This window comes from Patella vulgata, chromosome 7 (genome assembly GCF_932274485.2).
Source record: "Patella vulgata chromosome 7, xgPatVulg1.2, whole genome shotgun sequence".
NCBI lineage: Eukaryota > Metazoa > Mollusca > Gastropoda > Patellidae > Patella > Patella vulgata.
The window spans coordinates 65,586,212-65,612,130 of NC_065885.2; the positions used below are offsets into that span (position 1 = coordinate 65,586,212).

General features: G+C 38.2%; 2 long non-coding RNA genes across 2 annotated transcripts in view; one reads left to right on the forward strand and one right to left on the reverse strand.

Annotated features, from left to right (window-relative positions):
- The window catches only part of LOC126826777 (uncharacterized), a 34,390-nt gene extending 22,462 nt beyond the window's left edge, over positions 1 to 11,928 (forward strand). The window contains exons 3-4 of the long non-coding RNA XR_007682389.2: positions 7,297 to 7,388; positions 10,143 to 11,928. This is a non-coding gene — a long non-coding RNA (uncharacterized LOC126826777). The remainder of the gene's footprint in view (positions 1 to 7,296; positions 7,389 to 10,142) is intronic.
- The window catches only part of LOC126826778 (uncharacterized), a 16,768-nt gene extending 1,806 nt beyond the window's left edge, over positions 1 to 14,962 (reverse strand). Inside the window, exons 1-2 of the long non-coding RNA XR_007682390.2 lie at positions 14,756 to 14,962; positions 6,151 to 6,213 (exon numbers count right to left, since the gene is read on the reverse strand). This is a non-coding gene — a long non-coding RNA (uncharacterized LOC126826778). The remainder of the gene's footprint in view (positions 1 to 6,150; positions 6,214 to 14,755) is intronic.
- Positions 14,963 to 25,919: the final 10,957 nt, after the last annotated feature.

The following is a 25,919-nucleotide window of genomic DNA, read 5'->3' on the forward strand; positions in this document are numbered from 1 at the left end:
AATTGATGTTCTCACCCTTAACGATATTTACTGCGGTTCAGTTCGAAACAAACTCTATTAGATTACCGAGCAGTGAGTCGCTGTGACTCAGTGAGTAAGAATGAGTACCCCCCCCCCCCTTTTGTTAGTGGTGCGGGACGCAGAGTCTGGCAAGAGACAACGTATAGTTGTTCGGATGGGACGAAAAACCGATGTAAAAGGACCCTCGACAGTTAAAGAGTAGCCCTTAGTGCCACTGTCCCGGCAACATTTCCCTCGAATTGGCCCAGGTGGAGTAGGACGTTAAACCAGATTTCATTCTTTAGCTTTTTTTTCTGATTTTAAAACTCAAGGGGGCGCACAAATTCAAAACCATGACGCAAGGTGCGTCATTGCGCGCCCTCCTCACTTGGCCGTAATAAAATCATTGAAAAAAAACCACATATATTAAAATTGGTTTATCTTCAATGCCCATGGAATTAACTGCTTCTGTTGGTATTTTTTTTTTTTTTTTTTTTTTTAACAAATGATGTTTTTCTCGAATTTCATTTTACAAATATTTTTAGAGTTTTACGGTTTTCAAGTTTTATAGATTGTAAAAACAACAACAACAATAACAACAAATTCTAGGAGAGAGCGAGAGAAATGGGGATTAACGTCCACCCGACACAAACTAGGTCATTTTGGGACCAACAAATGGTTCAATCTTATTTCAATAATTCGCTTGCGCGTAGGGGTCTTTAGCAGTGGGAGGATACCGAAGGACCCGGAGAAAACCTTCGTACGACCGGTTAGACAGGCGACCCTACTCCTTGTCACGTACAACCGGGGATTCGAAACTACGCCAGTTGACTCAATGACAGACCTTATGATACAACGCGCACGCGCTAACCATTCGGCCACCCAACCCCGATTATACCAAAATAAATATTATCAAATCTAATTTAATTTTGAAATTACTGATTTAAAAATAAAAGTATAAGTAAAGACATAGATGACAGAAAGTTACCTTGAAAGACAAGGTATCAAATTTGACTTAATTTTGAAATTGCTGATTTAAAAATAAAAGTGTAAGTAAAGATATGGATGACAGAAAATTACCTTGAACGACAAAATATCCATTGTTCTTAGACCCCGAGTCACGAGTAAAACAATAACATTTAAAATTGTTGAAATTTTCTAAAAACCTTTAACTGACTTTTTTCTGGTGTTTCAGTGTTTAAGAAAATCTTCCCATGCGGTAGGATTAAATGATTTACTCATGTAAAGGACCTGACAATCTTTCTACCCTGTGCCAACAATCCCTAACTTCCAGACAAACGAACTGATACGTGGGCATTTCCGTGAACCTGTCCGGCTACTTTTAAAATGTTTAAAGAGATTTAAAAAAGGCGGAGAGCGGTCGGTTAATACTTCGTAAAATATTTCAAGATTTTGTTTTGTTTTTATTATCGAATATCTTAAGCCGGTTGGCGTATCACCGTGTCGTGAATATGCCAGGGAAATATGTTGATGGACATAGTGCGCATGTTATAGCGGGAAATATCTCGAGAGCTCGGACAATTTTCATTCATATTCGACTTCATGGCGCGAATAAAAAATAAAAAAAATTGGAAGGGAATAAATGCTGTTGTTGTTGTTGTTGTTTATTACACATTTAACGCCTAATGCATAATATATGATATTATTGACAGGTTGATTTAATTAAGTTATTTACATATGAAGGAGTAATATATAGAAAATGGGTAAAACACTAGGAAATGAAACAAGGTTCTTGTATATAGGGAATGAATGAATGTAATGGTGTTTGATATGATCAGTTTTTTTGTTAATGACCTATGACACTGGGAGGAGGGGGTACAATGGGAGGAGGGTTGTCGGCGAGGAGGGGGGGGGGTATTTTGCCTAGACAGTGATGTTACCTTATCTTCGAATTCCCACAGCCAATTGGTCTTTCAAGTGCAGTAACACTGTCCGTTAACGACCCAATTACCTTGGACGCCATCACGGGTGCATATGGCCCCGTGAGCGAACATTACGTTATTTTGGCGCCACCAGAATCGTTCCTATATCTAAATAGTAACATACAATCCGGGTTCGTTGGCAATCGTAATTTTATTCTGGCTGTTATGCAGTTTTAACCTTTCTGTACTATTGACAAGGAAATCCCGACAGTTTGGATACAACAGTTATTGAACTGCTAATAAATTAGTGGGTTTAGGCGTCTGTTTAACATTTTTCTGTTCTATTTAAAGATTCGATTCAAGTTTAAGATTTTCTAGATATGTAAAAAAAAAGTCTACCGCTTAACCCCTTTGTTTCTAGCAGCAAAAAAAAGAGAAAACATTCAATTTTACAAATCAGCTGAAAATAGGCAAAGACACTATATTCCTGGACCCGAGTTCACCAAGCATTCTCAGACTTAAGTTAAGAATTTACTCAACTTTCATTCACTTTTTATGAGAAATATCTTTGATCCAGGAACACAAAAATTGCACATAATTTCTTATTGATGAATTTGATACATTAAAACAACAACAGTTTTATAAAGGGCTATATTGTAGTTAAAATAAGGCGAACAATTTTGAGTAAATTCTTAACTTAAGTCTGAGAATTCTTTGTGAACCAGGGACCGGACAAAAAGGCCAATATCGACCTCCATCTTAGTTAGTCTTAGTAAAAAGTATTTGCATCCCCAATTTTTTAAAATTTACCTAAAGTTTCCATTATTTTGCGTTGATTTCACGGTTTTATCATTTTGTCTTAGATTGTCAGTCAGGGGCAGAATAAAGACAAAACAAAACAAAAACCAATCTATAAATTATAACTGTCTCAATTCTAGATTTTGGAGACACGTTGATTTTATGAAGATCACGTGACTCTTGAAACAATAAATTACCATCTTGCATTGAGAGAGAGAGAGAGAGAGAGGGGGGGGTAACGTTCACTCAACACAAACTAGATCATTATGGGATGAAAACATGGATTAATTTTATTTCAATACCTCGCTTGCGCGTAGGAGTGTTTCGCAGTGGGAGGAAATCGGAGGACCCGGAGAAAACCCACGAGATAAAACAGGCGACACTACTCTTTGTCACGTACGACCGGGGAATCGAAACCACGACAGTTGACACAATGACAGACCTTATAATACAACCATCCAACCCCTACAATTTTCATACTAATGATGACATTTATCGCAGATTAGAGCAAGATTTGTATACGAGATTTAAAAAAAAAAAAAAAAAAAAAAAAAATTCTTAACCAAACATCCTCATAGGAGTTGTTGTAAAACATACCTGTTTATTTTTCATCAAAAACCAATTCAATAATATTTTAACAGCGTGCGCTGAAAGAGCTGAACAAGCGATTAATCATACAGAACTCGAATCTAAATAATAGTGACGAGTGTCGTACACGAGGCAAGATGTATTTGCATCTATCAAAACACTTCATACAACATTTTACATTTGGAATTTCAATCTGACCTTGTTTATGTTTATTTCTCAAATTCCAGGGGGCTTCCGCAAATGAATGGGTAACAAAAGATGCCCTCGCCAGTAGATGCAAGAAAGAGGGCATCACAAGGAAATAGAGTCTAGTCATTTGGGTGGGACGACAAATCGAGGTCCATGAACCCTTGACATTTCGAATTCAAGTTACTTAGGATCCATTCGGACGTCTTTAATTATTCTAAACCTCCTGTCTTACTGTCTCCCTTAAGCTTATCTCGCTTTAGAAACGTCTATAATTGTTACCACTTTAAAACATGCATCATCATTACAACTTTATTAACTCATAAAAATTTATATAATTACTACCACTTTATTAACCTATAAAAATTTATATAATAATTACTACTTTATTAACTTATAAAAACTTATATGATTATTACCACTTTATTAACTCATAAAAACTTACATAATTATTACCACTTTATTAACTCATAAACTTATATAATTATTACCACTTTATTACCTCATAAAATCTTACATAATTATTAACACTTTGTTAACTCATAAAACCTTACATAATTATCACCACATTATCAACTCATAAAAGCATACATATTTTTCATTACTTTATTAACCCACAAAAACTCACTTAACTATTACCACTTCATTAACTCATAAACACTGACATAATCATTATTACTTTATTAACTCATAAAACCTCCATTAACTCATAAAAACTTCTATAATTATCACTACTTTATTAACTCATAAATACTTATATAATTATTACCACTTTATTAACTCATAAAAACATTCATAATTTGTACTACTTTATTAACTCATAAAAACTTACCACTTCATTTGCTCATAAACCATGGCATAATTATTACCACTTTATTAACTTATAAAAACTTACATAATCATTACCATTTATTGACTCATAAAAACGCCATTAACTCCTAAAAACTTCTATAATTATCACTACTTTATTAATTCACAAACACTTATATAATTATTACCACTTTATTAACTCAGAAAAACTTACACAATTATTACCACTTTATTAACTCATAAAAAAATATTGTACTTATATAATTATTGCGTGTACGTTAAAGAACCCTTGCGTGCTGGAATTACATATTACCCGGGGTATTCTAGTCAAAGGTTCAGTATCCTCATAGCGAAAATACAATATAACATCAGACGTAAAAAATCGTTTTGTTTTTTTGTTTTTGTTTTTGTGAAAATCAACATTAATCATTTTAGTTTATTTGAAACACAAATTAAACATTTGAGCAGGGCTGTTTAAAGACGTGTCATTTTTATCTCGAAGCAACGGAGAGCATATCATCATCTACTCGGCAAAGAAACAACAGTGGTTTATTTTCAGAGGTTGAGTGAGAATTCGAATTTAAACAGCTGCATAACACTATACACCTATTATTCAGATTAGCGACATTGTCACTAGCCCGGGTGTCGCGGGTTCCTTTGACAAAAATCCCAAAGGATGTATAGGATGGAAAACTGGGATCTCTTGGCAATTTGAGAGAGATCCGGTTTCCTCCCACTGCTAAATGCTAAAAGACCCCTACGCGCAAGCGAATTATTGAAATGATATGACCTAGTTTGTGTCGAGTTGACGTTAAACCCCATTTCTCTCTCACACATGAGGTTGGACAGGCGACCCTACTCCTTGTCACACGCAACCTAGGAATCGAAACCATCCAGCGCGCACGATATGATATAGCGCGCACGTGATAACCATTCGGCCATCCACCACCCCCACCCGCTTACCAGAAAGAGAGAGAGAGAGGGAGAGAGTGTGTGTGTGTGTGTGTGTGTGGGGGGGGGGTGTATAACTTCCACTCGACACAAACTAGATTATTCCGGAAGTAACATATGGTTCATTTTCTCATTGCAATAATTCACTTGCGTGTAGGGGTCTTTAGCAGTGGGTGGACACTAGAAGACCCGGAGAAAACCCGTGAAGTTTGGACAGTCGACCCTACTCCAACGAAAACACACCACTTGCCTGGATGACAGACCCTACAATTTAAACCACACGCTTTAACCCCCCACCCTCCCCCGCCCCATTTCATATCATGATACTTAAAGAGCCAGAGAGATTGAGAAATGGAGTTTAATGTCCACTCGACACAGACTAGGTCATATTAGGACTAACATATGGTTTAATTTTATTTCAATAATTCGCTTGCGCGTAGGGGTCTTTAGCAGTGGGAGGAAACCGGAGGACCCGGAGAAAACCCACGAGGTTGTACAGTCAACCCTCCTCCTTGTCACGTACAACCGGGGATTCGAAACCACGCCAGTTGACTCGATGACAGACCTTATGATACTGCGCGCGCGTGCTAACCATTCGCCCCCCCCCCCTTAAAAAGCCAGTCATCCAAATCATTCGCATAGCCTGATAGAGTACTGTATTATTTCGATGTGAGGATGGTCTTTAAATATGTACTAAAAGAAATAAAAACTTCACAGAGATAGGACTGGATTAGATGAATAAGAACGCAAAGTTATTATTATTTTAGAAGATGCATACAGATAACCGATTGAAATGATAACAAACCTCGTCTGACCATAACTTAGTTAAATCTCAAAGATTTCAGTACATTTTAAACCAAAAAGAAATTTTTGTTAATTGTATGTTGTCTTAAACTCAAAGCTCTATGATTTTTTTAAAAGAAAAGTTTCTTACCCTCAGAACTAAGTGATTTGAGACGTTACTCCTTTTCACACTTTTTTGGCAATAGTTAAAACACTAAAAAAAAAAACATCATTTGAAAAGCGAATTATTGATTTAGTTTACGTTGTCTCAAATAAATGTAAATATTGGTTGTATTTTCCCATGAATACCTCGAAATAGTTTGAGTACATTCCCATCCCTCGATGTACCAAATCTTGTAGATCTTTAGGTGGATTTATAATTGTGATGTTTTGGTGAAATGAAGTCAATCTTCAAACAGAACGCATAATACCCTATATTATCAAGATTGAGTTGTTTTTTCATGTTTTAATTGTAAAACTACATTTTTTGGCTTCTTTGTGTTTTTTAACTTGTTTTGATGTTTCGATTATGTTAATCCAATATGAAACCCACTCTTGTATTTTATCCCTTAACTATGAACTTTTATGGGCGGAATGTATCATAAGGTCTGTCATTGAGTCAACTGGCTTGGTTTCAATCCCCGGTTGTACGTAACAAGGAGTAGGGTCGCGTGTCCAACCTCATGGGATTTCTCCGGGTCCTCCGCCAGCCCCCCCCCCCACTGCTAAAGACCCCTACGATGTATTGAAAAATAATAGAACCATATGTTAGTCCCGAAATGATCTAGTTTGTGTCGAGTGGGTGGACGTTAAATCAGCTTTCAAATGTATAGAACTGTTTGTATTAGAGGGTGCATGTCCAACACACTACACACAAAAAAATAAATTCAAATCCAGCTTAGACAAAACGGGGAAATTATATATTTGTGTAGGATCACGACACGACAGATAATTATGTTTGGTTAGGCGAGGTTTCCCTCTGTCAGTCGTACAGGACGGCGGATCTGGCAAGGGAGAATTTCTAGTCGTTCGGATAGAAATACAAACCGAGGTCCCGTGTACCCATTGATATGCACATAAAAGAATCCTTGGCAGTTGGAATTCGATATAAGAGCAGAACGTATCGCCGCTGTACGTTCAAAATAAACTTTATAGCACTCTGTATGGCGTAAGCACGTCTCCATTAGCCCAGTCAGAGCAGAACCGTAGGACGTTAAACCCTCTTTCATTTCAGATTTTGGTTAATTTTGGCGGGTATTATGTAGATCTATAATTCTATGTGATTTGTGTTTTGCAGATTTTGGTTAATTTTGGCGGGTATTGCAGCGTTTGGTATTATTGTACTCAGTGTCACGTATCTTGTGTGCAAGTACCGAGTCCCGCGAGAAGGTAAGATGTAAAACTCGTATTGCTTTCGTTTTGTTTATAAATTTGCTTTAATACACAACTTAGGTTTAATGTGAACGTCATAACCACTGTTAATATACAACTTAGGTTTACTGGGGACCTCGCTACCACTGTTAATATACAACTTTGTTTTAATGGGGACCACTCGGCAAACCTCGGCAGATTCCGTTACTCTACATCTAGCCGCGGCTGTATGACGGTACGTCATGTGTACCTACGCCTATACAATTGCGATGCGGCATCGGTTTACTTATTAGGAAAACTTGCTGCTTTTAAAATGAAGTTATCAAAATTGCGTCGTTCGAAGCGTGTGTAGAATTTTTAGTGCAAAGTTGTCCTTGTTTGAGAAAATCGGATAAACTTGAAAGAAAAACAGCTTCAGACTTTGAAATATGTGTATGATAAAACATTTTTCAAAGGCGTCGTCATGGGCAACGTCGTTGGTAATGCGGAAACTTGAAAGTAGTTCCAATAGCGGACTTCGTCATACAGCCAAGGCTAGATGTAGGGTATTAGAATCTACTAAGGTTTGCCAAATGTAATGGGGACGTCGCTACCACTTTCCAGATTTTATATTCATTGTATCTCGGAAGAGTTAGAATTTAAACGTGATTCCCAATTAGTGACAATGTTATGGCCTTTGATGTGAAATTATAGTCAAAATCATGAATGCGGTAATCGGTTTATATATTTTACACCTGAATTTACAGAAACGTGGTATGAGACTAGTTGAACTGCCAGGACTGGTTGAAATAGTTTCAATCCCCCAGACTAGTTGAAATAGTTCAAACCCCCTCACTAGTTGAAATAGTTTCGTCAGATATAGCTCTGGACATCGTGGAAATACGCCACGTGAACCTTAGCGAGAGAGAGAGAGAGAGAGAGATGGGGTTTAATGTCCATTCGACACAAACTAGATCATTTCGGGACTAACATACGGTTTAATTTTATTTCAGTAATTTGCTTGCGCGTACGGTTCTTTAGCACTGGGAGGAAACCGGAGGACCCGGAGAAAACCCACGAGGTTAGACAGGCGACCCTACTCCTTGTCACGTACAACCAGGGATTCGAAACTACGCCAGTTGACTCAATGACAGGCCTTATGATACAGCACGCACGTGCTAACCATTCGGCCATCCAACCCCCCGAATCTTAGCGAGATTTGTCAATTAGCTACGGTGATCGAGTTAGGTGTGGTAAAGAAACCCATTATTCCTTATTGACAGACTTCAAATCAATCAAGTTCGCTTGTTGGTTAGTGGGGTGTAACGTCCGCTTCCGCTGATGGTAAGGTCGTTAACAAGATCCAGTGTAGTTGTATTTCTTGATTTCTAAATAAGTGGGTAAATCGTGCATTCTTCACCATGCGACCTATTTGGCTTTCGTTCAATAACTTAAGTTTGCCCTGAACTTTAGTTTTCAATTTGTGTTGGTCCATACACAACCCTGTTAATAATCATAATATATAATATATCCATTTCAATAGCACCAAGGGGGATTGGATGACTGAATGGTTAGCGTGCGCGCGCTGTATCATAAAGTCTGTCATTGAGTCGACTGGCGTGGTTTTGAATCCCCGGTTGTACGTGACAAGGAGTAGGGTCGCCTGTCCAACCTCGTGGGTTTTCCCCGGGTCCTCCGGTTTCCTCCCGCTGCTAAAGACTCCTATGCGCAAGGCGAATTATTGAAATCAAATTAAACCATATGTTAGTCCCAAAATGACCTAGTTTGTGTCTAGTGGACGTTAAACCCCATCTCTCTCTCTCTCCCTCTCTCTCTCTCTCTCAATAGCACCAAATCCACTTCGCGGGTATCACGTGGCTAAGTGGGTAAGACGCTAGCTTGCTAGCCTGGAGGTCGGATGTTCGATCCCTGCATTGGCCGAGAAAGTTCATCCAGATTTTCCGGCGTGGTTCTCCCTTGTCAGTGATGCAGGACGGAGGGGCTGAAAAGGAAAGCTGTCTAGTCGTTCGGATGGGACGAAAAACCGAGGTCTCGTGTACACATTGGCGTGCACGTAAAAGATCCCTTGGCAGTTGGAATTCGATATAAGAGTAGGCCGTAGTGCCGCTGTCCGGGGAAAATTTCCCTCATAGCACACTGTATGGCGTATGCCCGTCTTCATTAGCCCAGGTTAGGAGCAGAAAAGTAGGACGTTAAACTCCATTTCATTTCATTTCATTTCCAAATCCACTTCGCATACGAAAACGGCATACAAAAGTCCTTAGCTCAATCTGATTTCGTTTCGTGTTTTATAGTTTATAATTTCGTTTGATTTGTCTGTACTGCGTTCTGGATGGCGTACTGGTCAGATCTTCATGTAGTGTAGGTCATCTAAAGAATAAAAAAATGAAACGAAATATAGATCTGTATTTCAACCAGATTGTCCTTGGCTCTAAGTTGTTTGTCAATGTTTGTAATCAATTTTGAAAAGATGAGTTTTTAATCTGAAGAATGACACAGAAATCACAAAAATTATGGTAGACAGACGTTTCGGTTAATAGCATGGAGTTTAATGTCCTAGTTTTCTGCTCTATCGGAACTGACGAAGACGGGTATACCCCATGCAGTGTGCTATAAGACGAATTTTGTCCGGACAGCGGCGTTACGGCCTACTGGAGACAATATAGACTGGAATGGCGGAGACGAACTGTACTATGTTGCGTTAGATTTAGACATATATCATTTTATTTTACATGTAATAAAGTAATTCTTATATTTTAAATAATGTTTCAGATGCCGAAAGCGAAAACCAAAATGATCTATTTGAAGAGACGATATGTGAAACTAAATTTAAAAAGATAACAAAACGAGGCAAACCGGAAGTAACGGAGAGTGAGCTATCCAGCTTTTTAATGCGAACTGAAACAAAAGCGAAAGTAGCAACAGCACAAAAATCAACCATCCCAGTTCGACCACTGGATGTTCGAGATCGTGATTCACCCCCTGCGTTCACTCATACGAGTGGTTTATCACCTAGATATAGTTCTCACGACAGAAGAACACCGCGTGCTGTGAATTTGGGATTTTTACCGGATGTTGGGTGAGCAGCAGACCGGTGTAGATTAGATTACCCTAATAACTTTATATAATAATCAGAATATGTTGCCTTTCAAACCGAAATACGAAACTCTGATACTGAACATGGAAACTAACTGTAAATACGAAATGTGGTGGACAACAAATATATATAACTATGCACTAGTGCCGGGCATTTCTTTTTGTCAATATTGCTCAAAGTATTACAAAAAATGATGTGTAGAATGTTTATTTTCATAACATATACTCGTATCTTTCTTTTCGGTCACATTTGAAAATAATTTTCTGGCTATTGACAAAAAACGCTCTTAATAGTTCTTATTGGTGATTATTAAGACCGAGCCCCAGAAACAATATAATATGATTTCATTATAACTTATTTCAATATATAACATACTTGTATTAACTTAAATTATATGATATTGTGTTGACAGGGAGGGTGGGGGGTGTCGGTGACGGTTATAATCCTTGGCTTCATTTTATATTTGATTGTCTCTCCGCCCGTTTCCGTATATCATTGTTTTACTACTATATTCGTTATTGCGTGTGGTGCAGTCATCCCGCTCCTTTGGATAGCGTAGTTTATATTGTATGTGGTGCAGTCGTATTACCAGTCAAAGCACAACAACTACACCATCATTTCAAACAGCTGACTACCATGTGATAATTTTTTTTTGTTCAAAGATACATTCTGTAAAATTTTGATAGATAATACAAAAGTTCTTATAATATTTTTTAACAGGTTGACCACCAGGGAGAAAGCCCCCTACATTGTCGTCTCCATATTTTACCTTTGTTCGGTTGATATTTTCGCAGATATTAACATTAGACTGTTGTACATTTATAATAATAAAGTTGTATTTATTTCAAGCTACCATGGTAATAATATAAAGTTGTATTTATTTTAAGTTGCCATGGTATTATAAAGTTGTATTTATTTTAAGTTGCCATGGTAATATAAAGTTGTGTTTATATCAAGTTACCATGGTAATATAAAGTTGTGTTTATATCAAGTTACCATGGTAATATAAAGTTGTGCTTATCCCAAGTTACCATGGTAATATAAATTTGTGTTTATATCAAGTTACCATGGTAATATAAAGTTGTGTTTATATCAAGTTGCCATGGTAATATAAAGTTGTGTTTATGTCACGTTACCATGGTAATATAAAGCTATGTTTATTTCAACCTACTTACCCCGTGAAATGATATAAATATTTCAGCAATAATCTGTGATAAATAATTTGATGTGATTTATTTAATTAAGTTTGTTACATTTAAATATTAGTGAAATCTGCGAATTCCGTCCATCCATTTAGATTGTAACACGAGATATGTATTTTAAATTAGATATGTATTTTAAATTAAAAAATAAAACGTAATAATTTGTTGTTAAATGCAGTAAATACTCAGCATACTCCGGCTCGTGCACGACACTTGTGGTTAACGGGGGGCGGCGTTTAAGGAAATAAAATAGAGTTTAACGTTTTACCAACTGTCAATGTTTTTTTTTACGTACACGTCAACTCAACTCGTACCCCGTCTTTTTGTACACGGTGAATGACTAGACACTGAAGAAAAGCCAGAAACGCCATTCGTAGAGAGAGAGAGAGACAGACAGAGAGACAGAGACAGAGAGACAGACAGAGAGAGAGAGAGAGAGAGAGAGAGACAGACAGACAGACAGACAGAGACAGACAGAGAGACAGACAGACAGACAGAGACAGAGAGATTCAACGTCCACTTGACACAAATTAGACCATTACGGGACTAACATATGGTTCAATTTTATTTCAATAATTCGCTTGCGCATAAGGGTCTTTAGCAGCGGGAGGAATCCAGAGGACCCGGAAAAAAAACCCACGAGGTTGGACAGGCGACCCTACTCCTTGTCACATACGACGGGGGAATCGAAACCACGACAGTTGACTCAGTGACAGACCCTTATGATACAACGCATACGCGCTAACCATTCGGCCATCCAACACTATCTTCAAATCGGAACTTCTCTACCTTTCCCATCATCATTAAACAAGTGCGATAAGAAAGCAGTTTTTAATCTCACCTGTCAGTCAGGTAAGCTGAAATATAACAACATTATTGAAGCCGAGAGTTTGGCGTAGGACAGGTGGGTGATTTAGTAAACCAGTGCTGGGTGTACACTTTGGTTTGACTTGTAATTGTAAGAACTGGCAGCAAAAAGCCGAGTTGTTTGATGTCACGACCAACTTGATGGCAGACAAGCTGAATAAACCACGAGTTGATATAAAAATCAAATATGGCCACCATATTAGAACGGGATAAAATAATATCACACTTACGCATCATATTTAAGCAGAAACAATCTGACGCCATCTTTGTTATCAGTAAACTTAAACGGGCATTATGGGGGATTAAATAAAGAGTTGACCGTTCTGGAGAGAGAGAAAGAGGGTGGAGTTTAACGTCCACTCGACCCAAACTAGGTCATTTCGGGATTAACATATGGTTCAATTTTTTTTCAATAATTCGCTCCACTCTGAACTGAGATATTAGCTTTTGAATTTTTAGCTAGCCTCGATCATCATTACTAAAGTCGATACAATCCATTTTTACGTTTAATTATTTTTCAAAAAAAAATGTATTCCTATCCCTTAAATTTCACAGGCTATCGATGGCATCGATAGTTAATTATGGTCTGGATAATTTAATTAATATCTAATTAATAATTGAGATAACATTTCAGGCCTAAAGAAAGACCTGCAATAGGTAGATTTAGCTCTTGTATAATGTTTGTTTAAAGGGGCTAATTCTCTATTCTTTTAACCCAAAAATGGACGGAAATCGATCAAAATATAGACATTAATATAAACGAATGTATATAAACTAATTTACATTCATGTTTTAAAAGTTTTTATTGTAATTTCTAATCGTAGTTTCTTTCGTTGAAATACGCGAACAGTCCAAATTGAATGGCACTGTCGCTGTGGCCTGGTTAATCAGTCTACATCGGAAATCTGTTTTGACATTTCGTGCTGACTTTAAGCCTCGTTCATCAAGGCGCCTTATTGCAAATCGCGCTCAAGAGTATCAAGTAAGACACCGGCGTGTTATTTAAATAAACTATGTCAGATATCAACATCACTATTGATTAAAATAGACAAATAAGTCATGCTGGGGCTTGTAGAAATGAAATGAAATGGGGTTTAACGTCCACCAGTTCTGCTCCTAAACTGGACTAATGACGGGCATACGCTATACAGTGTGCTATGAGGGAAATTTGGCCCGGGCAGCGACGCTACGGCCTACTCTTATATCGAATTCCAACTGCCAAGGGATCTTTTACGTGCACGCCAATATGTACAGGGGACCTCGATTTTTTGTCCCATCCGAACGACTAGACAGCTGTCCTTGTCAGGCCCGCCGTCCTGCATCACTGACAAGGGGAAACCACGCCGGAAAATCTGGATGAACTTTCTCGGCCAATGCAGGGATCGAACACCCGACCTCCAGGCTAGCGAGCCAGCGTCTTACCCACTTAGCCACGTGATCCCACGGGGCTTGTAGAAGGGAGGGAGTTGGAGCCTGGTGGGAAAAGAATGTTTGACTCTGTAGAAGAGCAATCTGATTAAAATACAGATCTATATTTCGTTTCGGTTTTATATAATTTCCATGGCCTCTACTACATGAAGATCTGATCAGTTGTAGTGGAAGGTAGCGCCAGGGGTCAAACGAGCGGCTTTTGGCCCGATGACGAAAGACATTGATTAACCAACCAGCGTTGACGTTTCTAGTGGTTTACCCACTGTTCCGTGCCCCGCACGCCAAAAACTCGCCGTAACATACCGTTTCATTGGCTAATCCCTTACATCATCCAGAAGGCGGGTTATATAACAACTCTTCCAGACCCTAGTGTAGTAAAGACAAGTAAAACTAAATTTTTGAACTAAAAGGCGAAACGAAATAGGATCTGTGTTTTAATCAGGTTTGTAGAGAGAGGGTTTTAGAAACTGTAGAAGTCTAAAATCATACAGAATATATGAGGCCCTAACCCTAACCCTCATAGTATACCGAGTTCTAATATTAAACCCATATTCCAAAACATATACTACACGAACACTCGAATCGCCCTCAGAGAAACACAGTGACAATTGGAACAACAACCTTAGACTAGGTAATCTGTACTGCGCTATTCTGACTTCAAAATAGTTAGTCAGAAAAGGAGTGACGTAGGGGTGAGTCTGACGTAATTAGACCAGGCTATCCAGTCTAAACACACGTCACAGTATAATTAAGCCCCGAACATCACAGTCCTTATAAAAGTCACTTACCGTTGTCAGAACATGTTGATAGTCCGCTACTAAGGAGAGAAATTGTATCTAAACCCCTGGATTTCAGCGATGATGACAACTCTATGATTGCATCATGAACGTCAAACAACTCGACACTTTGTGAATTGACGCAAACACAAAAATACAGTGTTTTTTTGACAATTCTTGGGATCAACCAGTTTTATCAAATTGTCTGAGTTCTGTCATGAATATATCATATAGCCTTATATTGTCTTGCGATCTGTCATTATAGCTCCGTTTAACCAAACGGTCAATAGTCACGTCCAATATTTATTCTCTTTATTGGGTAATAAAAACAAAGGTTACTCTACTTGCTTTCTATCTGTTTATATTTATTTTTTCAATTCATTGTTAAATTCCAATCAATTGCATTTCCTTATGAATAGACAATGAATTGGGTGGTTGGGGGGGGGGGGAGAGATGCACCATCTTGTTAATACTAGGAATGCGTTCAATCTGATTAAAATACAGATATTTCGTTTCGTTTTTTTATACTTTCCTTGGCCTCTACTACATAAAGATCTGACCAATTGGTAGTGGGAGGTCGCGTCTGGGGGGGTCATACGAACGGCTTTTGACCTATGACGTCATACTTTTGATTAACTAAACAGCTTTGATGCTTATACTGGGTCACCCTCAGTTCCGTGCACCGCACGCCAAGAAATCGACGTAACAGACCGTTTCACTGGCTACTCTATCACATCAACAAGAACGCGGGTTATATAACAACTGTTCCAGGACCAAGTGTAGTAAAGGGGGCAGGGGTTAGGTTGGGGCGTAGAACGATTAGCCCGTGAGTGCTGTATCATAAGGTCTGTCATTGAGTCAACTGGCGTGGATTAGATTCCCCTGTTGTACGTGACAAGGAGTAGGGTCGCAGCTTATCCCCGATTGTGGGTGAAGATTTCCATAATTCTTCCCAGTCCACTCCCAGGTTAAAACCAAAGATATTCTGCTTCTGAGGCCAATGAATTAACAACACGACTATCGCGGTAACAAACCCGACTATGCTAATGAAGACTGGTATACGCCATACAGTGTGCTATGAGGGAAATTTTGCCCAGACAGCGGCACTACGGTCTACTCTTATATCGAATTCCAACTGCCAAGGGTTCATTTACGTGCAAGCCAATGTGTACACGAGTCCCCGGTTTATCGTCCCACCCGAACGACTACACGTTGTCCATTGCCAGACTCTCTGTCTATCTCGGTCACACGTGTAAAATATGTATTTACATCCAATCTGGCAGCACAAATGTTTACCTCAGAAAATCAATGTTGATGCAGCACACATCTTTTGTTTTTAAAATACAAAAACATTACCACGAGCAATCATGATTTTACCATAAGATGTATTGATAGAGTCGAAACATATTCAAAAAATATATTTAAAAAAACAAAAACAACAACGCTTGTTTTAATTAGGACCAAAGAAAGTTCAAAGAGGATAATCCGAGAGAGAGAGAGAGAGAGAGAGAGAGAAAGAGAGAGAGAGAGAGAGAGAGAGAGAGAGAGAGAGAGAGAGAGAGAGACGGGGGGGGGGGCTTAACACCGAGTCGACACAAATTATTCCAATAATTCGCTTGCGCGTAGGGATCTATGATTTTAGCTGTGGGAGAAAACCCAAGAGTTTTGTCACGGTTGATCCAGCTCCTTGTCACGTACAAGCGGGGACTCGAAACCACGCGACTTGACTTAATGACAAACCTTTAGATCTAAAGCCCACGCGTTATCACTCTGCCATCTACCCCCACCCCACCCCCTCGGAGGAATGCGGAAGACCTGGAGAAAACCCACAAGGTTAGATAGGCTACCCTACTTCTGGTCACGTACAAGCTTTGAATAGAAACATCACTGGACTCAATGACAAACCTTGTGATATAAGGAAATTCAGTCACCCGAAAAATAAGAGCGTAGGGCTGTCGAGAAAAATAGACAATAGGAGTAGCTCTACTTGTGATTACAGAACAATATCCAAAATAATTCCCTCCGTGTAAAAGGATTAAATGGTCTGACAAAAGGAGTAGCTCTACTCGTGATTACAGAACAATATCCAAAATAATTCCCTCGCTGTCAAAGGATTAAATGGTCTGACTATTATATATAGGTCGACAATAATACTTTATATTCCAGGCGATCATAAAACTGTTCGTGAGAAAATATCTAAAACTAGACTGTTCGCACTTAAGGTGTCGCCAAAAATGTCACCAAAATTACATTCCAGATCCCATGTCCACACAACTGGACGTCATTTCTTACATTTTTCCCTGAAATCAAAGGTCCGGGGATTTTGAGAACTGTAGATACCCGATACGGAAGGAATTCAGACTGGTTGTCCTTTAAGCATTGGGTTGTTTGGAATATGGGAAATCTAGTTCCCCAAAGACATTCTGTACAAACGAACCGTCATCAAAAATGGCGCGGGTAAATTTACCTAGATGTAGCCGTATTGTTCGTTCGTGTTTGTACAGTTCCGTTTATTAGTTGTAGTCGCTGACTGTCCAGTAGTTATCAGTAATAGTCACTGACAGTCCAGTAGTTATCGATCTCTAATTTGTCTACGCCCATCAACGTATTTCAAAGAAAAAATATACCATTTATATGGAATTCTAAAACGCGCGGCGTTCCGACAAGTGTTTTTTGTACTTATTTCACAGGTCGTGGCTTCCCCTTGTCAGCGGTGCAGGGTGTAGGGCCTGACAAAGACAGCTGTCTAGTCATTCAGTTGGGACGAAAACCGACGTCCAATTTAGACATTGGTGTGCGCGTAAAAGATCCCCTGGCAGTCGGAATTTGATTTAAGAGTAAACCATAGCGTGTCTCCATTAGCCCAGTAGGAGCAGAACAGTAGGACGTTAAACCACATACAATTTCATTTAATATCTTTGTTCCGTCTTTTACTGATGTGTCTCTATAAAAAAAATAAACCAGTAACTAACAGTAACTTGTGAGATGTCTGTGATTATAGAAATTTCTAACCAGTATTCTTCAATTGATAATATTTCTTCTGAAAATATTATTGACACCCCGCAGTTGGTTGTTATAAATATTTAAATAATATTTTAATAGGAAACAAATCTTATTGTAAGATTTAAATTTTATTTGAAACTTTGTAAATAGTTTAAATTGATAATATTTCTTCAGACAATATTATTGACACCTCGCAATTGGTTGTTATAAATATCTAAATATCATTTTAATAGGAAACAAATCTTATTGTAAAATTTAAAGTTTATATCATACTTTATAAATAGATTAAAAATAGCCTACTTCTCTACGAATGTAATATCTGGCCGATATCCCACAACAATAATTGTATACAAATATTATTTTTAAGTTTTTATCAAAACGTCGTATTTAAGATAATTATACAATATTTGACAACGTCACACATTTTCAACACTGCCAATATTTTATTTGTCGAGTCGCCTTTTTATATAAATTTACTGGTTTAATGTCATATTTCTTTTATTTTCTTTATTCCCACATTTTTATCAAACGTTATTCAAAATAAATAGAAATTAAGATGCATTATGTAAATTAAGATGTATTATGTATATTAAGATGTAAATTAAGATGTATGATGTAAATTAAGATGTATGATGTAAATTAAGATGTATTATGTAAATTAAGATGTAAATTAAGATGTATTATGTAAATTAAGATGTAAATTAAGATGTATTATGTAAATTAAGATGTATTATGTAAATTAAGATGTATTATGTAAATTAAGATGTAAATTAAGATGTATTCTGTAAATTAAGATGTATTATAATTAAGATGCATTATGCAAATTAAGATGTATTATGTAAATTAAGATGCATTATGTAAATAAAGATGTATTATGTAAATTAAGATGTATTATGTAAATAAAGATGTATTATGTAAATTAAGATGTATTATGTAAATAAAGATGTATTATGTAAATAAAGATGTATTATGTAAATTAAGATGTATTATGTAAATTAAGATGCATTATGTAAATTAAGATGTATTATGTAAATTAAGATGCATTATGTAAATAAAGATGTATTATGTAAATTAAGATGTATTATGTAAATAAAGATGTATTATGTAAATTAAGATGTATTATGTAAGATTTAGATAAAGAGTTGATAGTTCTCAATATAATAATTAAAAAAATAGCTAATGAAAAGAGAATGTGTTGACAATTTCAGTCAAATTACTTTATTTCGTCAGCAGGGAAAGTTCGCGTTTTTGTATTTCTATGTGTACTGACAAAACCAGACGCCGAAATGTTTGGGGAAATCCACGTAAATGACGTGAGGATTTGTCTGAACAACATGGACATTGTAAAGAATCTACCATTTTCAAGATGAACGCGCAGCAGCAAGAGCGGTTGACTGGTTTTATTAGAAGTTGAATATAAATATCCGGTTGTGCAAAACTCGCTTATGGAGCAATTTGTTTTACGCACTCGTTTTCATGAAAATGGTTCCATTACATTTGCATACACCGACTTTTTCGCCAGCGAAAACGCGTACATGGACAGAGGGCCTAATTCATTTCAATGAAAATATACATTTGTGGTCATAAAACTAAAATAAGTGATGAGGCAAAAAATTTAAATATTCAAAACTGCAAACAGCAGAAGAGAGAGAATTATTTTTATACATACATATTTAGTAACACTTTATTCACCTGCTAATTTTATCGAATGGGATTGTTTCCTCGGTGATATTCCCGACCCAGCTCGGTAGTTACTTCCGGCAAAGTACACAACAATTTGAACTATTTTGATTTATTTGGTTTGTAGACATGTGTTGATGTTTTTTATCACTAGTTTTATACCCAATGACTCTCAAGTGCTCCACCCCATGTTCCGAAATCCAGGAAGAGATTCTGGGAATTTCTTCTACGTATTTTAGGTGTACCACAAATTCTCTCTAATTTAAACGGAATCGTTTTCAAGGAAAGACAAAATAAAAAAGACTCCCCAGAATTCGAATATCGAATTTTTGAAATCTCGATGATGTTTGAAACGTGTTTGAGGTGTACTAAGCTTTGTTTAAATTGTAAAGATAACGAATGGTATTTTTCCGGTATTTCAAGTTCCGTATAGTCAGATTTCTAAATAAACCTTTCCTTTCATTCTAACAATCTATAACTTAAACAAATCACATTTCTCGACAGAAAGATTTTGGAAGTGAGAAAATAAGAGAGTGTCAAGCATGTGTGTGTCCAATATCCGTATGTATGTAGCGTCCGCTTCCGCTACCAAGTTATAATATGGCGGTTTGTTGCTCAGATATATTCCACCCGTACAGCTGAGAATTAATTAATTATTCTTGGAGAATATTTCGCCCGTTTGGACGTTTACTATGTAAAAAAAAACATTCATAGAGTATATTTCGGCCATTTGAACGTTACTAAATGAATAAAAATAAATATTAACAATAATGAATAAATGAATGGAGTCGGCAATTATTCTTTCAGTGATATTCGACAGATATTTAGTGAGACGAACAGCGCATTTCATTCAAACTCTGCAGAAAGCTACGCAAATAAAAATGAAATGGAGTTTAACGTCTTTCTTTTCCGCACCAATAGGGCAAACGCCATGCAGTGTGTAATGGGGGACAGTTTTACTCTTACTTCGATAGGGACACGGATCTGAACCCGGTGATGACTGAAAGAGGGATTTACCCATGTCAGAGGTACAGGACAGGCGGCTTGACAGTCGTTCGGATGGGACGAAACAACACGAGTTCCCGTGTTCACCTTCACTTGCATGCAAACGAACCCATGGGAGTTGGAACTGAACGAATAATAGGCGGAATCGAACGATTAATAGGCGGAAACGAACGAATGAATATGACGGAAACTCCGCTGCCCGGTCTGTATTCATTGGGCCACCGTCTTTCTCCTGGGTTTGTTCAGAATTGGACCGCAGTACAATAATTGTTTTTTTTCTCCAAAACTGGAGAAGCGAAGATACTTGGATGTATCTATATCAATTCTCTTGTCACTGTGTTAGCTGGACCAAACAAATACTGCACCAAGACTTTTGTCTTTAAAACAAATACAATGTTGAAAAGATTAAAATGTTGCAATATTTGTAAAGAACTCGACCAATATTTACCTGACACTAGTAACTCACAAAAACACAGTTTTATCTCGAATCATTGATAAACATATCTTAGATAAGGCATAGATAAACATTCGACATTACAACTGTAACAATACTTGCATAATGTTATCTTTATTTATATATGTCATGCGAGTTGATGTGTTGTCGCTAAAACTACACCTAAACCATCTAGTCGTTGGACGAGAAAATGAAATGAAATGGGGTTTAACGTCCTACTGTTCTGCTCCTAAACTGGGCTAATGAAGACAAATAAGTCATGCTGGGGCTTGTAGAAATGAAATGAAATGAGGTTTAACGTCCAACTGTTCTGCTCCTAAACTGGGCTAATCAAGACGGACATACGCCATACAGCGTGCTATGAGGGAAATTTTGCCCGGGCAGCGGCTCTACGGCCTACTCTTATATCGAATTCCAACTGCCAAGGGATCTTTTACGTGTACGCCAATATGTACACGGGACCTCGGTTTTTCGTCCCATCCGAACGACTAGACAGTTGTCCTTGTCAGGCCCCCCGTCCTGCTTCACTGACAAGGGAGAACCACGCCGGGAAATCTGAATGAACTTTCTCGGCCAATTCAGGGATCTAGCGTGGGACGAAAATGTTCATCGAGATTTTCAACCTTGTAAGAGGTCTGGCGAGAAGGGACAACGCATAGTCAGTCGGATGGGACGATAAACCGAGATCCCGTGTACACGTAAAATATCCCTCGGCAGCTGGTATTCGATATAAGCGTAGGCCGTAGTGCCGCTGTCCAGGCAAAATTCCCGTCCCAGCACACTGCATATGGCATGCCGTCTTCATTAGCTCTGTCGGTGCAGATCAGTAGGACGTTAAACCACATTTCATTTTATTTCATTTTTTAGCGATTTTATGGCTTATCGATATTTAGTGTTGTCTTCCTGGTCTGACTATTGAACCCACAGCTCAATTCTTCCGTTACACATTTACCAAGCATGACCTGGCTTAATGGCAACTTGGTCAGAAAAGTGACGGAACAAATGAAATATTATCTTAAGTGTACAAGTACGGTTTATTCCGTCCTGGATTCCAACAGATCATTTTTAGAGAAATGTAGCGGAATAATGTCGAAAAGTTGTTTCAATAAGACGATGACTGATACAGAAAAGAGAGAGAGAGAGAGAGAGAGAGAGAGAGAGAGTATTAAGTCCACTCGACATAAAATAGATCATTCCCGGACTAACATATGGTTCATTTTCTCATTCAAATAATTCGCCTGAGCGTAAGGGGTTTTATTGGGTTTAACGTCCACTCGGCACAAACTAGGTCATTTCGGGACTAACATGGTTCAATTTTATTTCAATATTTCCTCTTGTTGAATAAGGCCTGGGGTCGTTTCAATGAAAAGACGGTAGATGCAAAAAAAGGGAAGGTCTCGTCAAGTTTAGATGCACGGTACATTTTTCAAGCACGTACAGCATGCCCCGAATTTCCTGCGATCAATACGGGAGGGATGAAACTGAAGGTCGTAACAGTAAGCAGATACTTGGTACATAAAGTCACCATAAAATTATCCTGTCTCGTATTGGTTCTGAAAACAGATCGAAGTAGAAAATGGAGAAATTAATGTCTGGATTCTAATTGATTACCATTAATTAAATACAAGATGTCATAAACATTGAAACCCCTCCAAAAAAAACCCCACAAAATAAATCCTTCCTCCACTCTCGGTAAAAGATCTTTACCGTATATCTGCTTCCCATTTCATACCGTTTCCGGAATGTAAGATTTTCCAGCTGAGGTCGCGCACTGGAGGAACGTCCATCATCGACATGTTGTCTGTCGTTGTGACGTATTTAAAACAAAACGTTTCTTTTTGAGACATATAGCCATCATGAACTATGTTTGGTATTTAACCAAATCAATATCAAGAAATTAAATGACCTCGCAATTATAACAGGTGGTTGACATTGTTCCGTTGGGGATGGTAGGGCTTTATTCCATATTTCGCGTGCACGTAAAAGATCCCTTGGCAGTTGATGGTGGTAGGAATTTATTCCATATTTCGCGTGCACATAAAAGATCCCTTGCTAGTTGGAATTCGATATAAGAATAGGCCGGAGGGCCGCTATCCGGCACAATTTCCCTCCTAGCGCACTTTATGGCGTATGACCGTCTTCATTATCCCAGTCGGAACAGAAAAGTAGGACGTTAAAACCCATTTCATTTCATTTATTCTATATTTCAATAACGGAAATAAATGTAACTGGTTCTATTTTTTTTCTTAATTTGGCCCAGACCGACAGGATAGAATATACTAACGCTCTCTCTCTCTCTCTCTCTCTCTCTCTCTCTCTCTCTCAATGCCACAGGTGTCACAGAGCTTATCTGCCCGGTTAATTGAAGGGGCGAGTGATCAGGGAAATGTGTTCCCGACAACAATGGATAGGGGCTGACAATAAAAGAATACCTAGTCTTTCGTATGGGATGATAAACCGAGATCTATCCATGTGCGCATTGTGGTGCACGTAAAAGACTCGCCGACACTTGATGAATTATAAACGGAAACATCCCTGTCCTGCCAAATTTCAGATCCCTAGCATTGCAAGGCTGATCACAATAAATGAATGATGGAAGTATTTTGTTGACAAGACTTGAAACGAGGTTCGATTCCGACTCAAGATTTCCTGCATGATTGTGTATAGCGTGTCAGTAGAAATTACGCTGGTGAACCGAATCCTCCGATTGTCTCAACTGAATGAGAGCCACGGTGGCTTAGTGAGTAGGACGTTGATTCGCAAACCTGGAGGTCCCGTGATCGTTCCCGGTGTTCTGGCGTGGTTTTCCCTTGTCAGTGATGCAGGACAGAAGGTCTGGCGAAGGACAACATAGAGTCGTTCGGATGGGACAAAAAAACGATGTCCCGTGTACACATTGACGGGCAGGTAAAATAACCCTTGGCAGTTGTAATTCGATATAAATTTAGGCCGTCGCGCCCTGTCTGGGAAAATTTGCTCGCATAGTGAGGAACAGTAGGACTTTAAACCCCATTTCATTTCGTCTTAACTGCAAGTTATTCTTCGTCAACATGAGTTAAACCTTGACATTTTCACACATTCTAAACATCCGGTTCATGTATCAATGTAATTTTAAACAATGTGCCAAATGCTTCTTAAAAGATTGTGAATAATTGTGATTATTTGTTTAGTGAGAAGACTAATTAAGCTCTAGGGTTCATAGATCTTGTTTGGCTGTCGTAAAGACGATGTAAATATCAATCACACTTGGCTGTCACAAAAATTTACAAACCCAGAACGAAAGCTGATGAGATTTGAAACATATCGTATCTTTTTAAAAGTGCAAACTTAACAAAACCAACATTTCGGCGCATGCCATGCTCAACACCAGGGTTTAAACACTAATGATCTCTTCAGTTCCTGGCTACCAGAAGATAATAAGTTCGAATGCACGCCAATATTTTGAGTAGGGTAATGATTGCATGCACTTGGTAATATTTTCCTTCTTATTTTACTTTGTCTCTTCAAAAAAAAAAACCCATGAGGATCGCCAAATTCCTCGCTATTCTTTTTAGCATGGTACAAGAAATGAAATGAAATGGGGGTTTAACGTCCTACTGTTCTACTCCGACTGGGGTAATGTGCTATGAGGGCGCTACGGCCTACTCTTATATCGAATTCCCGGGGGGGGGGGCACGGTGGCCCGGTGAATACAGGCCTGGCAGCGGGGTTTCTGCCTACTTGTCTGCACCGTGGCGTTAGTGGTGCAGGTCAAGGGCCTGACAATGGACGGTGTCTAGTCGTTCAGATATAACCCGAGGTCCAAACATTGACGTGTAGATTGGCAAAGGCGGGGTTACCACGGTCCTTTGGTAATTTTCAAGTTTTCATAATGCACCAAACGTCCCAGAAACATCTCAGAAAAATAAAAACAATACACCGTATTCTGCTTTCCGGTGTGTGAGCACTCTCTGATTAGCTGGTAACCTTGAGAACTTCTCTTAAATTGACTCAGCGACAGAAATTATGATCTAAAGTGAAAGCGTTAAATCATTCGGAATCATCCAGCAACAAAGGACCAATTAATGTCGAGATTTGAGTGAAGTCTGTATCACTACAGGCCTGGTACCGTACAACACGATGAACTTTCCCGCCGCCTCCCCGGTCCGGTACTTCACAGCGCAATGAACTATTCCCGCCGCCCCCCATGCCCAGATTTATTAAACTGGATTTGAATTTATTTTAGTGGCGCGTAAGGCTCTTTAGCAGGGGGGGGGGGGGCGGATGACCCGTAAAAAAACCCACGAGGTTGGTCAGGTGCCTTTCTTGTCACATACAACCGGGGAATCGAAACCACTTGACTCAATAATGACAGACCTTCTGATCAAACGCCCACGTGTTAACCATTAGGCTCGCTCCCCACCCCCCTTATTTTAATTATCTGTCATGTAGTGATCCAGCACAAATGTATAATTTTATCCATTTTATAAGCTGGATTTGAATTTATTTTATTTGTCTATAGTGTGGTGAACCTGCACCTATAAATACAAACAGTTCTATAATTTTAAAGCTGGTTTTTAATTTAGTTTAATTGTCTATGATGTGGTGAACCTGTACTTATTGTTCTATAATTTCAGCCTTTCTTTTAAAAAAAAATACGCTGGCAAATTAATGTTAATTTCGCACCAAGTCTTGTTCTTTGGTTATAGAATATCAAATTTATTTTAATTGTCTATGGTGTGGTGATCCTGTACTTATTGTTCTATAATCAGGCTTTTAAAAAAAATAGTTTTGAATTTGGAAGATGTTACAAACACGCTGGCAAATTAATGTTAATTTCAAGCCAAAAAAGATTTAAAGTCTTGTTATTTGGTTATAGATGTCAAATGCTAGGTAACCCTGGGTAACCCACCCAATTGACAGAAAGACAAAACGGTTCAATAAGCACTTCCGCCTCGATCAACAAAAATGAAATACGAGAACTGATAACTCACCATTTAAATTATTTTAAACCTAAACAAATACAACCTGCTTTCCTGTTCGCTTAACACAATC